Source organism: Varanus komodoensis, unplaced genomic scaffold (genome assembly GCF_004798865.1).
Source record: "Varanus komodoensis strain SLA01 unplaced genomic scaffold, ASM479886v1 scaffold6_2, whole genome shotgun sequence".
Lineage (NCBI taxonomy): Eukaryota > Metazoa > Chordata > Lepidosauria > Squamata > Varanidae > Varanus > Varanus komodoensis.
Window position 1 is genome coordinate 17,402,904 of NW_025336346.1, and position 12,931 is coordinate 17,415,834.

Below are 12,931 nucleotides of genomic sequence, written 5' to 3' on the forward strand. Positions count from 1 at the left end.
AGTTAGCTTGCTCTGCACCGGGTGCTGGTCACAGCCAGGTGGCGCTTCAGGGACGTGCAACAGTTCTGGTCTAGGCAAGGCACCCTGCAGCTCTCGGGGCTTCAGGTTGGTGGGAAAGGCAGTTCCCTCTCCTGTTCATCCCCCCAAATGTGGGAAATCTGACCCAGAATTATGCTGTTTACTTGTTTATTGACAGGACTGATATTCTGCTGTGCATTTACACAGATGCCAGAGTGATCAAAAATTAAAAAGACAAAAGGAATTAAAGACAATATTAAAAACAAGATCAATGCGAACAGAAGCTGGTCAACCAAAGGTGTGGCCTCCTGAAATAAGATGAGGCACCGGAAGCAATGTGACATTGGCACCTGCTGGACTTCCAGAGGCAGGGAGTTGTGCAGAAATGGGAATGGCCCTGCTTTTCATGCGCAGAATCAGAGATCTGCCTGGGTATACTTTCGCATGCGCATGCATCAGAGCTCCACATGATTGGGAGCACTTCACAACCAGCTTTCTGTACACAGGTGGCTCTTCACTCCTATCTATGAGCAATTGCCAGTGGGCAGGACAGGTGAGGCACATGCTGTGGGAAATGGGGACACCCTGTGCATGGCAGTGAACATCCCAGAAGGTCTGAAAGCCAGGCATGAGGTCAGAGATGGAGTCCTCTCTGCGTGGGCCAGAGGACTTGTGGCTTGGAGAAGAGGAGCAGGAATGGAGGCCATCACCAATGCTGACCAGCTGTCACAGGGCCGTCTTAAAGCATGGGCCTGATGGGCACTTGCCCATGGGCCCCATACTAATCTGTGTATGTTAACCCTTGGAAAATTGGAAAACTTCCAAAATTAACAGTAGTTGTAGTTGTCGTAGGGGCCCATAATGCTGCTAAGATGGCCCTGAGCCCTCACGGTTAGGCAAAAATCTCTCAACCAAAGATGACATTTTGGGAAAATCTGAACATATATTTAACACATTAACCTTGTTTTTTACATATTATACCCTGGACTGACAGTGTATCCTCTTCCTTCCTTAAAGATTAATTAACATGTGCTTTAAGATATTGTTGTTGTTGTTAGTCATGAAGACGTGTCCGACCCATCGCGTCCCCATGGACAACACTCCTCCAGGGCTTCCTGTCCTCCACCATCCCCTGGAGTCCACCTAAGCTCACGCCGACTGCTTCAGTGACTCCATTTAGCCGCCTCATCCTCTGCCATTCCCTTCTTCTTTTGCCCTCTATTGTTCCCAGCATTAGACTCTTCTCCAGGGAGTCCTTCCTTCTCATTAGGTGGCCAAAGTATTTGAGTTTCATCTTCAGTATCTGGCCTTCTAAAGAGCAGTCAGGGTTGATCTCCTCTAGGACTGACCGGTTTGATCATCTTGTGGTCCAAGGGACTTGCAGGAGTCTCTGTCAGCACCACAATTTAAGATATAGACACATGCATACAGAGAGAGGGAGAATATAGTGACAGACCAAGCAACTGAGGGTGCAAGGTATACATGTTTAGGTCCCTACAGTTCTGCATTGGTCATTTGCACAGGCAGCAGAGGGGGAAGTGGAGTCCACGAGCCACAGTCCCTTTTTCAAATGGCATTCAGCGCTCTAGGTAGGTTCCAGATTTAGCCATCCTTAGAGCAGAAGCATTGGGATCAGTAGAGCATACGCTAGTCATGATTTTCAATGGCAAAAGAAGGAAAGGATTAATTTCTCCCATCTCTATTCTGAAGGGGGGAAAAGAAGAGATCTTTGAAATGCACCCACATATATAACATCATGCGTGGTTGGATGCAGGACCTCGTAGAAAAGGGTGCTCCTCCCCATACACATTTTGGCACACTCACCTGGCACCTGTGCTTGCTGTGTGCCACAATCTTCCTCGACCCTCGGCCTGGGCAGCTGCAGCTGTTGCCATTTTCACCTCATTTTCATACTGAATAGCAGGCAGTGGGGCTTGCTGGCTCAGCTGGCCTTCTTGCAGCAGCAGCTGTGCCTGCCGGCAGCTCTGCATGCAAGGGCTGGGGGGCCACAATGCCAGGGAGGAGGGGGGGCACTTGAGGAAGGGGCACTGCAGTTCTACCAAACTGGGAACCAGCCCTTATTCATTTTTATTTTATTAGATTGTTTTTCCTGCTTTATTCTTACAAATTCAAAGGGTCTTGCATCAGTCTTCTCCTGCGCTCAATCTTATCCCCACAACAACGACCCTGTGAGGTGGGTTGAGCTGAGAGTCTGCGCTTGGCTCAAAGTCACCCAGTTGGCTCCATGGCTGAGCGGGGACTGAGTCCCAGTCCTGCTCTTTTAACCACTACACCAAACTGGCTCTCTGGACACAGAAGCCCTTGACTCCGTCCTGGCACTTTGATGCAGCAGATCTTGTGTGCAAAGCCTTGCTTTTATATCTGACAGGCTGAGCCAGGGACAAGGGAAGCGAACAGTTTGTTGAGTGCTCCGAAAAGCTCACCGGCATATAATCTGTTGCATGGGCCTTTCATCCTTGATATTCAGAGAGTATCTGCAGGAGGGCAAAAGCAGTTTTGCAGCTTGCTTTCAACAGCAAGGTGACTGGAATTAGCCAGGCAGCCCAACTTCCCTTCTGTGGGCATGCGAGCCGTGCAGTGTTGCGTTAGGAGTGCTGGGGCATGGCTGGAAAGATCCAGGCTCAGCTCCCTACTCCCTACGCCCTACTCCCTGTAAAGCTACGTGCATGACCTCAAACCTGCCACCAACTTACGTCACGGGCCTATTTTGTGAAGATAAAATGGATGTGTTGCCACTGTGTCTGAGCTCCGTGGGTTGGATACAAACATCATAAATAAATAAGCCCGACACAAGTAGCTATCAAATTGCTGCTGACTTTTGCCTCAAGCAAAATGTCAAGGTGAGTGTAGAGGTTCCTGCTCATGCAAAACATCTGAGGAATTTCGAAAGATATAAAGTGTCATTAAGCCTGATGAACTCTCTCAGCCTGGGTTTCACACATCCCTGTGCTGGTTGTTAGCTCAGGACAGCCTTTCCCAAGTAGGTCCTCATCATTTCCAGCTGGCAACAGCCATTGGCCAGGCTGGCTGGGGATGATAGGTGCTGTCATCTATCCCAAGGCAACCAGATTAGGGAAGGCTGTTCCAACCAGAGAACTCTCCACGCCATTTTTCCTTGACCTGGGTACATTCAGACATTTTGGATGACAACTTCCGTTATCCCTGATCATTGGCCATGCTAACTAGAGCTGGTGGGTGTTGTAATCCAAAAGTTCTGGAGGAAGCCAGGTTGGGGAACCATTACGTTTTGCTCTGGGAAAACTGGAGAGCTGCCTGCTCAAATAATCAATGACATGAAGAATTCCTCAGGGCGCAGTGCAGATTCTCAGCAGCAAGGGTCCCTTTCAGAGAAACTCTGAATATAATCATGTAACTCTCCTGTTTTCTTGGGAAACTGCTGTTCAACAGACAGTCTCTGCTGTTTGTCAGATCTCATCAATCCAGTTTGGTTTGAGGCCAGGAATGCTAGACCTAATACTGAGATTAGATTGATGAGAATGATCCAGCACGTCTTCTGTTTTGCACTGGTCACCCCTGTAATCTGATAGTTTTCATTTATTTAGGTATTCATTCCTTTCTTTTTACTGTAAGGAGCCCAGGACAGCTTACATAATGCTCCCCCTTTCCATGTTCCCCTCACAACAACTGCATCCCATGAGTCAGGATAGGCTAAGAGTAAATGATAGTCCAGGGGTCGGCAACCCGCGGCTCCGGAGCCGCACATGGCTCTTGAACCCCTCTGCTGCGGCTCCGTTGCTCAAAACACGCACCGGCACAGCCGCTGATCTGCTGGAAGCTCCACTCAGGAACACAGCGCTAGCTAGTTAAGTAAATCAGCTAGTTAAGTTAATCGCTACATTCCTCTGCTAAGCAAGCTTCCTGCAGGCTCTCATGTTACACAAAGGCTGTTGAAAGGATTCTCTTTGTCCCAGTGTAATCTCCTTCATCTGAATGTTAGAAGCTGTGCTTGGGACCTGTCACAATTCACAGCACTTGACTGTTTATCTGCTAATCTAAACAGCACTAAACACACCTATATCTCCCCGCCGATCTGCAGACCCTGGCCGATTTACTGAGCCCCCCCAGCCCCCCACCCCCGTAGGCCAACCATAGATAAATGGAAGAAAAGTTTCTGAAGAAAACCAAACATTTAATGGTACGTGGGTAGATTCATTTGCTTTTACTGCTGACGAACTTATGGGGTTTGCTGTTTAATGCATGCAGCCCTTTAGCACTGACTTTGACTCTGCAGGAAGTTGTTCTATTCAAAATATATGAAAGGAGTCCTACTAGTTTATAATGTAAGATTAAAAATAACAGTTTTTAGTGACTGAACTAGAGCTGCAGCTAAATCATAAAGAAGATATACATAGCATTAAGGTAAAAAAGATATATGCAGTGTTATCTTCATTTTAGATGTCAAAAAGGTTTTGTGGCTCCCGGTGTTTTCTTTTGTGTGGGAAACGGGTCCAAATGGCTCTTTGAGTGTTAAAGGTTCCCGACCCCTGTGACAGTCTAACGTCACTTGGTGGTGAGCTTGAGTGGGGACTAAAACCCAGATCTCCTGACTCTCCATCCAGTACTCTAATCCTTATGCCATTCTGACTCTCAGTTTAACCTACCTTATGTACCAGGAAGCTTCATCTAAAGGTTGTGAGTACAAATCCAATCACTTCCTAAAGGCTTTGGGAAGTGCAGTTTTATTTCTGGTCCTTCTTTTTGGGAAACCTAGCTTTCACCATACAACAAAGAGAGAGAGAGGGAGCCCCTCTCTCGTCCCTTTACAATCTAGCTGCTTAGTCCAAGGAGGGCTCCCCAGCTTTACCATGCTGGTTGCTTTAGCGCTGTGGCATCCAGCCCTGGAGGAAGCTTTAGGGTGACGTGCCACTCATCAGCTAGCAGCACGTGCAGAAGGCGGAGAACATAGGAGCAATCAGCCAATTAGCTGTGGGTGGGGAAAAGTCCAAAAGATTAAGAACAACTTGATTGGCTTGCTGCAGTGACATCATGAGCAGGCACTGGAAGTGGAAATAAATGCATAATGTGGACTGGGAGATTTTGCAGTCCCTGGTAGAGCAGAGCTTTTTCTCAGCAGTATGAAAAAAGATTCATCCCAGTCCAAGGACTAAGAATATCTGAACGTACCTGTCTGCTGACTTTGGTGACCGACTGACAAGGCCTGGCTTGGAAAACATGGAGCGGGGCTGGGAGGAAAGCCTCCAGACGGGTCTGGTGTGTGGGGGAGAGAAGAGCCCCTTCCCCAGTTGCCAAAGGAGCTCCTGCCGGAAAAACAGGCAAGGTCACTGAATAGAGAAATTCCTATTTGTGCTAAGCTGAGCCAGCAAGCACAACCATCTCACATCCTAGATCACAAGGTTTGATGGTGACCTCCACATTTATCATTGTGCAGACAGTAATCATGCTCTACACCCTCCCCAGTTTTTTTAAAAATTCTGCCATCATTCCTCTGCACTCATTTGCGTCTGTAGCATTTTTTTCTTTTCTTTTGGTGAAAATTCAGCACAAAGTCGATCAAACAGGCTATTACCTACAAAGGTTTATAGCACAGTATATCAGCTCTTTTCTGTGTGTTTTTCCGTGGCTATTTTGAGCCGGCAATGAGTAATCCTAAATGAGTCCCCTGCCTCTTATTCACGACTACCAGTGGACAGAGCGAAAAATTGGTCTTTTCTATATTTGGTAAGGTGTTATGGTCCCTGATAGCCTGAGCTCCGTTTTGTGAGTTTGGAACGCCCTCTGCTGAGCTAAACTAAACAAACCTTAAGGGACATTAAATTACATTTGCAGGGTTTGCTGCACTAGTGAGAACCAACGGAAAAAAATATTTTGAGCTGTGTGACATCACGAGTATAGCAAGGTAATTAAGATCAAGATTTTGTTATGTTTTTACTCCTGTAATGCTGCTTTTGCTCACAGTTTATCTATAAATAGTTAAAAAAAGGCCTTAGTCCTATGCGTTTAACAGAAAAAAGGTCTACAACTTGTGGACCATTTTTGTCTAAACATGGATAAGATTGCACCCTTAGGCAATATTTTTGTTGTTAGTATTATTCTTCCTATCTCCAGGGGGCTCAAGGTGGCATGCATGATGTTATCCCATGAAATCCTCACAACAGCCCTACGAGGTAGGCAAGAGATGTCAATGGACTCAAGATCAATCAGTGACCGAGCAGACATTTGCCCCTGTATCCATGTCCAACATGTTATCCACTGCATCACCCTGGTTCATATTAGCTATATACTTTTCATGCTTTTTTCAATTTTTCTAATTCAATAGTAATGCATGAAAAATGCAGCACAGTCTCCTTGAAATATTGTCTTTCATTTCCCTCCATTCATTCTCAGTCTATTATTCCCATTGCCTGATTGTCACTTTGTCATTTTACTATACTATGAGTATAGTATAGGGAAAGAGAGAACAAGAGGGAGAAGATCTGTGCTGTGTATAGTTTATTTTGTTGGGAAATGGGTCAAGTCATTTCCAGATGTATTGCATGATTAAGTCTCCACTTTTAAACTGGGCCCACTGATTCATCCGTTACATTTTGCATGAATTTACATAATACAATCCCTTAACAAAGGTGCGCCTTTAGGATCCATTCTGAAGGTGACATTTTCTCTCAAGTATGAAAGAGCTGAACGCAGAAATAGGGAAAAGGCTACCATGCTAAATTATCCCGGAGATGCCTGCAGGTGACATCCAGCCTTCCTTACCTTTTTCTCTATCTGACTCCCCCCCCCCCCCACCAACCCCTTCCATGTCTGGCAGTAGCGGAGGGACAGGAAGGTGGCCCTCTTGAAATACCTTTAGTCTGGCTGGCATTGTTCCCTGGGCACTCGCACTGAGAAAACAGTCCCGCCAGGGCCAAACAGACAGTGGGAGAGAATTTATATATTTATATGAAAGTAATCATGCTTTTTAGTCAAAATTCTCCCAGAACTAGACTGTCCCTTTTATAGTTTTAAAAGGCAGGATACGCAAGGAAAGGGTTTGGGAGGAAGGAAGAGAAAGAAAATATGATGGGGATGCTTGAGACAGCGGATTGACATATGCTTATTCTGGGACCACTTGTATACAGATTTCCACTGTACTGCGTGCTTCTCTGGGCTGGCCTATTCCTTTTCCCTTCCGCAATGTCTCTTCTTTGGGTTTCAAGCCGGGCAGCTGCCCCCAGATGCCCACACAACTGCTGGGAGTGTGTGTCTGCAGCTTCGCCTGCCCGTTCGTGGGGCCACTGCTTGGGGCAGCAACAGCACAGCTGCCGCCGCCGCCGCCGAGTAAGCAGGCCTGATTGCGCCTCCCCCTGCCCTGCCTGCACTGCTGCCAGCAGCCTTTTCAGCAGGCCGTACCATGGGGGGGGTGACTGTGGGGGAGGGACACCGTTTGCCCAGGGTCCAAGGTGTCCATTCGTTCTTGCTGTATGTCCGGTGGCAGCAAGAAGTGGTGCCAACAGCCCTTGCCCCTCGTGAGCCGGATGAGGCCTGTCACTGATCCAGCTCCCCTCCCCATGCTTCCTTTTCCACTGCAGTGACCCTTGAAGTGCAGCACAGACCTTGGTGGTCCCTCGCCATTTGCCAAGAGGAGGGGTCCCCAGCAGCCGAGAGAAGAGCCGCAGCTTGCACGCTGCTTCCGAACCGGGTGGCATCGTCTCTGTGCCCCAGCCCCGGGCCAGGGACTGGGCTGACTGCGCAGCACTTCTGCTCGCTTGGCCACAGAGCAGGGAGATTGACGCAGAGGCCCCAGCGTGACCCCACTGAGAAACTGGTGTGGGGGGCACCTGGCAGGAGAGGACAGAGCAGAACAATCCCCCTGCCTCCAGTGCCCTGCTCTCCTTTTGGCACCTGTACTTCTTCCAACTCAGTAATGCCCCTTTTCAGATCATTTCGATTTTATCTGCATAGTGTATTTGAGCAGTGTATTCTGATTTTATCTGCGTAGTGTTTTTGAGCATTCTCACTGTGAGGTGACTGAAGGTGACTATTACACTCATGCTATAGATAGATGTGCTCTTACGCATCTTTGCAGCACCCCAGGCTGCCTGTGCTTTCTGATCTGAAAAGTCCTATGGGAGGGGTTAGCTCCCTTCTGCGCTTTGATTGGCACATGGGAAGCCAACGAGGCAGTAAAGCTGCCAGAGAAATGCTTGTACAATGAAAGACAGGATGCCTGTGTGTACTGCTTAGCCACTTCCATAAGAAAGATAAGGGCAAGAACTCCACATGCAACTCCTGAGAATTTATTCTCAATGTTCTTTGCCTTTAATTCCTTTTTGAAAGCAATTGTTTTTCTATGACATGAAACAAGGATGGTCATAAATGCGGGAGAAACGTTTGGCACAGGCCTGCCCTACTAGAAGTCAGATCAGGGAAAGAAGCTGAAAGGCAGAGAAAGTGGAACGGCAATGTATGCAAGCAATGTTTCCGCTCTTATTAATAGAACTTGCTGAATTAAGGGATGCAGTCATATCTTGGAGGTGCTCTGGCTGAACGGCCCATGACGGATGCCCTGCTAAGCCATCAGAACGTAGATTCGTGGTGACTGCGAACAGTGCAGTGGCGCGATTGCTCAGATATGCCAGTGGAACACTGCACGGGTGGATCATTTCGTCAGCATCGCTCTTCCAGCAGAGCAGGGCATGAATGGCACAGGGGAGGAGCAGACTTGCACAATATCCCATCCATCCCTCTTCAGACCCTGATGTTTGGCCAGTGCTGAGCTGAAGTAAGAGCAGTGTGTTTCTCTTCCTATGCAGCCAGCAGAACTGTTGTGTGCAACCTCCCCCAGGCTGTATTGGACTGTAACTGCCATCATACCCATCCAGTGTGGCCAGTGAGCATTCAGGCTGGAGATGGCAGAAACAGGTCTACCACAGCTGAAGGCCACCAAATTGGGGAAGACTGCTGTATAGGATTGCTTAGCCCAGAAAGAAACTGGACAGCCATCTGAGTGGGATGGTGTAACGAGGTGTCCTGCAACAGCAGAGGGCTGGACCCCATGGCCTTCATGGCCCCTTTCAGCTCTACTGTTCTATGATTCTATGAAAAGGTAATGAAGCTGCAGTCTTAGACACCTTTCCCTGGGAGTAAGCCCCACTGAATATAGTGAAACCTACTTCCATGTAAACACACATAGGATTGCACTGTAAACCTCTATAGTAGCCTACTGCAACCTGGTGCTTTCCAGATGTTTTGAACTACAGCTCCTATCACCCCTGACCAACAGCTGTGGGGCTTAGGATGATGGGAAATGCAGTGCAAACTATCAGGAAGGCATCAGGTTGTGCAAGATTATTCTATAATATTGTCACAAGTTATATGTTCAGTGAAACCAAGCTAGAATCTTTGGGCTTAAATGCAGAAGTCCAGGTTTGTAATTTGCAGTTCTGATCCTACTTGAATATCCAGACATTTGTGTCAGACCAAAAGCCTATCTAGCCCAGCATTTAGTTCTCACAACAACCAACGGGATACCTGTGGAAAACCCACAAGCACAGACAGCGAACATGACTTCTTGCTCATGTTCCTAGCAAGTGGTGTGAGAGGCATTCACCCACCAATACTGGTACTGATCTCAGCCATCAGGAGTGGTAGCCATTGATAGTCTGACCCTCTGTGAAACGGGAGAGGGTAGCCAGCTGCAGGGATCCATGTCCCAGCAAGCCTACTTTGGATTACTGCAATGCGTTGTGCATGAGGCTGCCTTCAAAAATAATCTGAAAACTTTGGTGGGTACATAATACCGCTGCAAGCTTGCTAGCTAGTGTAGGTGTTAGAAACGTATTACATCAGTGCTGTGTCACCTCCATTGACTCTCAGACTGTATCTGCTCCCAGTGCAATCCTATATGTGTCTACTGAGAAGCCATTCCTATTGAATTCAGTTGGGCCAGCTTCCAAGGGATGAGTGGATATAAAATTGCACCCTAAATGACTGCTCTCCTTCATGGATCACTGCCTTGTCGTGGCGAAGGGGCTTGCGTAGCTCAATGAAGCTATGAGCTATGCCGTGCAGGGTCACCCAAGATGGACAGGTCATAGCAGAGAGCTGTGACAAAACGTGATCCACTGGAGCAGGAAATGGCAACCCACTCCAGTATCTTTGCCATGAAAACCCCATGGACAGTACCAAAAGGCAAAAAGATATGACGCCGGAAGATGAGCCCCTCAGTTCAGAAGGTGTCCAATATGCTACTGGGGGAGAGCAGAGGGCTAGTACTAGTAGCGCCAGAAAGAATGAAGCAACTGGGTCAAAGCTGACAGGACACTCCGTTGCTGATGTATCTGGTGGTGAAAGGAGAGTCCGATGCTGCAAAGATCTATACTCCATAGGAACCTGGAATGTAAGATCCATGAATCAAGGCAAGCTGGATGTGGTCAAACAAGAGATGACAAGACTGAACATCGACATCTTAGGAATCAGTGAAGTAAAATGGACAGGAATGGGTGAATTTAATTCAGATGACCATCAGGTATACTACTGAGGGCAAGAATCACTCAGAAGAAATGGAGTAGCCTTCATAGTCAATAAAAGAGTAGGAAAAGCAGTACTGGGATACAATCTCCAAAATGACAAAATGATCTCAGGTTGAATCCAAGGCAAACCATTCAACATCACAATAGTCCAAGTCTATGCCCCAACTACTGGTGCTGAAGAGGCTGAAGTTGACCAGTTCTATGAAGCCTACAACACCTTCTAGAATTAACTCCAAAAAATGATGTCCTTATCATCATGGGGGATTGGAATGCTAAAGTAGGAAGCCAAAAGATAACCAGAATAACAGGCAAATTTGGCCTTGGAGTACAAAATGAAGCAGGGCACAGGCTGGTAGAATTTTGTCAAGAGAATACGATGGTCATAGCAAACACTCTTTTCCAACAACCCAAGAGACGACTCTACACATGGACATCACCAGACGGTCAACACAGAAATCAGATTGACTATGTGCTCTGCAGCCAAAGATGGAGAAGCTCTATACAGTCAGTAAAAACTAGACCAGGAGCTGACTGTGGCTCAGATCATGAGCTTCTGGTTGCAAAATTTAGGCTTAAGTTGAAGAAAGTAGGGAAAAGCACTAGGCCACTCAGGTATGACCTAAATCATATCCCTGATGAATATACAGCAGAGGTGACAAATAGATTTAAGGAATTAGATCTGATAGACAGAGTGCCTGAAGAACTATGGATAGAGGTTCGCAACATTGTACAAGAGGTAGCAACTAAAACCATCCCAAAGAAAAAGAAATGCGAGAAAGCAAAATGGCTGTCTGAGGAAGCTTTACAAATAGGTGAGGAAAGAAGGGAAGTGAAAGACAAGGGAGAAAGATACAAACAATTGAATGCAGAATTCCAGAGAACAGCTAGAAGAGATAAGAATGCCTTCTTAAATGAACAGGGCAAAGAAATAGAAGAAAACAATAGAATAGGGAGAACCAGAGATCTCTTGAAGAAAATTGGAGATATGAAGGGAACATTTCATGCAAAGATGGGCATGATAAAGGACCAAAATGGCAGGGACCTAACAGAGGCGGAAGAGATTAAGAAGAGGTAGCAAGATTACACAGAAGAACTATACAAGAAAGAGCTTAACGTCCCTGATAACCACGATGGAGTGGTCACTGACCTCGAGCCAGACATCGTGGAATGTGAAGTCAAATGGGCCTTAGGAAGTCTGAGCAACAACAAAGCTAGTGGAGGCAACAGTTGAGCTATTCAAACTCCTAAAAGACAATGCAGTAAAAGTGCTACACTCAATATGCCAGCAAATTTGGAAAACTCAACAGTGGCCACAGGATTGGAAAAGGTCAGTTTACATTCCGATCCCAAAGAAGGGCAATGCCAAAGAATGTTCAGACTACCGCACCATTGCACTCATTTCACATGCTAGCAAAGTTATGCTCAAATTCTACAAGCTAGGCTCCAGCAGGATGTGGACCGAGAACTACCAGAAATACAGGCAGGATTTCGAAGAGGGAGAGGAACTAGAGATCAAATTGCCAACATACGCTGGATCATGGAGAAAGCTAGGGAGTTCCAGAAAAACATCTACTTCTGCTTCATTGACTATGCTAAAGCCTTTGATTGTGTGGATCACAACAAATTGTGGCAAGTTCTTAAAGAGATGGGAGTACAAGACCATCTTATTTGTCTCTTGAGAAACCTATATGCGGGTCAAGAAGCAACAGTGAGAACTGGACACGGAACCACTGATCGGTTCAAAATTGAGAAAGGAGTTCGGCAAGGCTGTATACTGTTGCCCTGCCTATTTAACTTATATGCAGAGCACATCAAGAGAAAGGCGGGGCTAGATGAATCACCAGTTGGAATTACAATTGCTGGGAGAAATATCAACAGCCTCAGATATGCAGATGATACCACTCTCATGGCAGAAAGTGAAGAGGAACTAAAGAGCCTCTTATGTGGGTGAAGGAGGAGAATGCAAAAGTTGGCTTGAAACTCAACATTAAGAAAACTATGATCATGGCATCCACTCCTCTCACTTCCTGGCAAATAGATGGGGAAGAAATGGAGGTAGTGACAGACTTTATTTTCCTGGGCTCCAAGATCACCGCAGATGGGGACTGCAGCCAAGAAAATAAAAGACGCTTGCTCCTGGACAGGAAAGCTATGGCAAATCTAGACAGCATACTAAAAAGCAGAGACATCACCCTGCCAACAAAAGTGCGTATAGTCAAGGCTATGGTTCTCCCAGTTGCAATGTATGGCTGTGAAAGTTGGACCATAAGGAAGGCTGAGTGCAAAAGGATTGAGGCCTTTGAATTGTGGTGCTGGAGGAGACTCCTGCGAGTCCCTTGGACCGCAAGGTGATCAAACCAGTCAGTCCTAGAGGAGATCAACACTGACTGCTCTTTAGA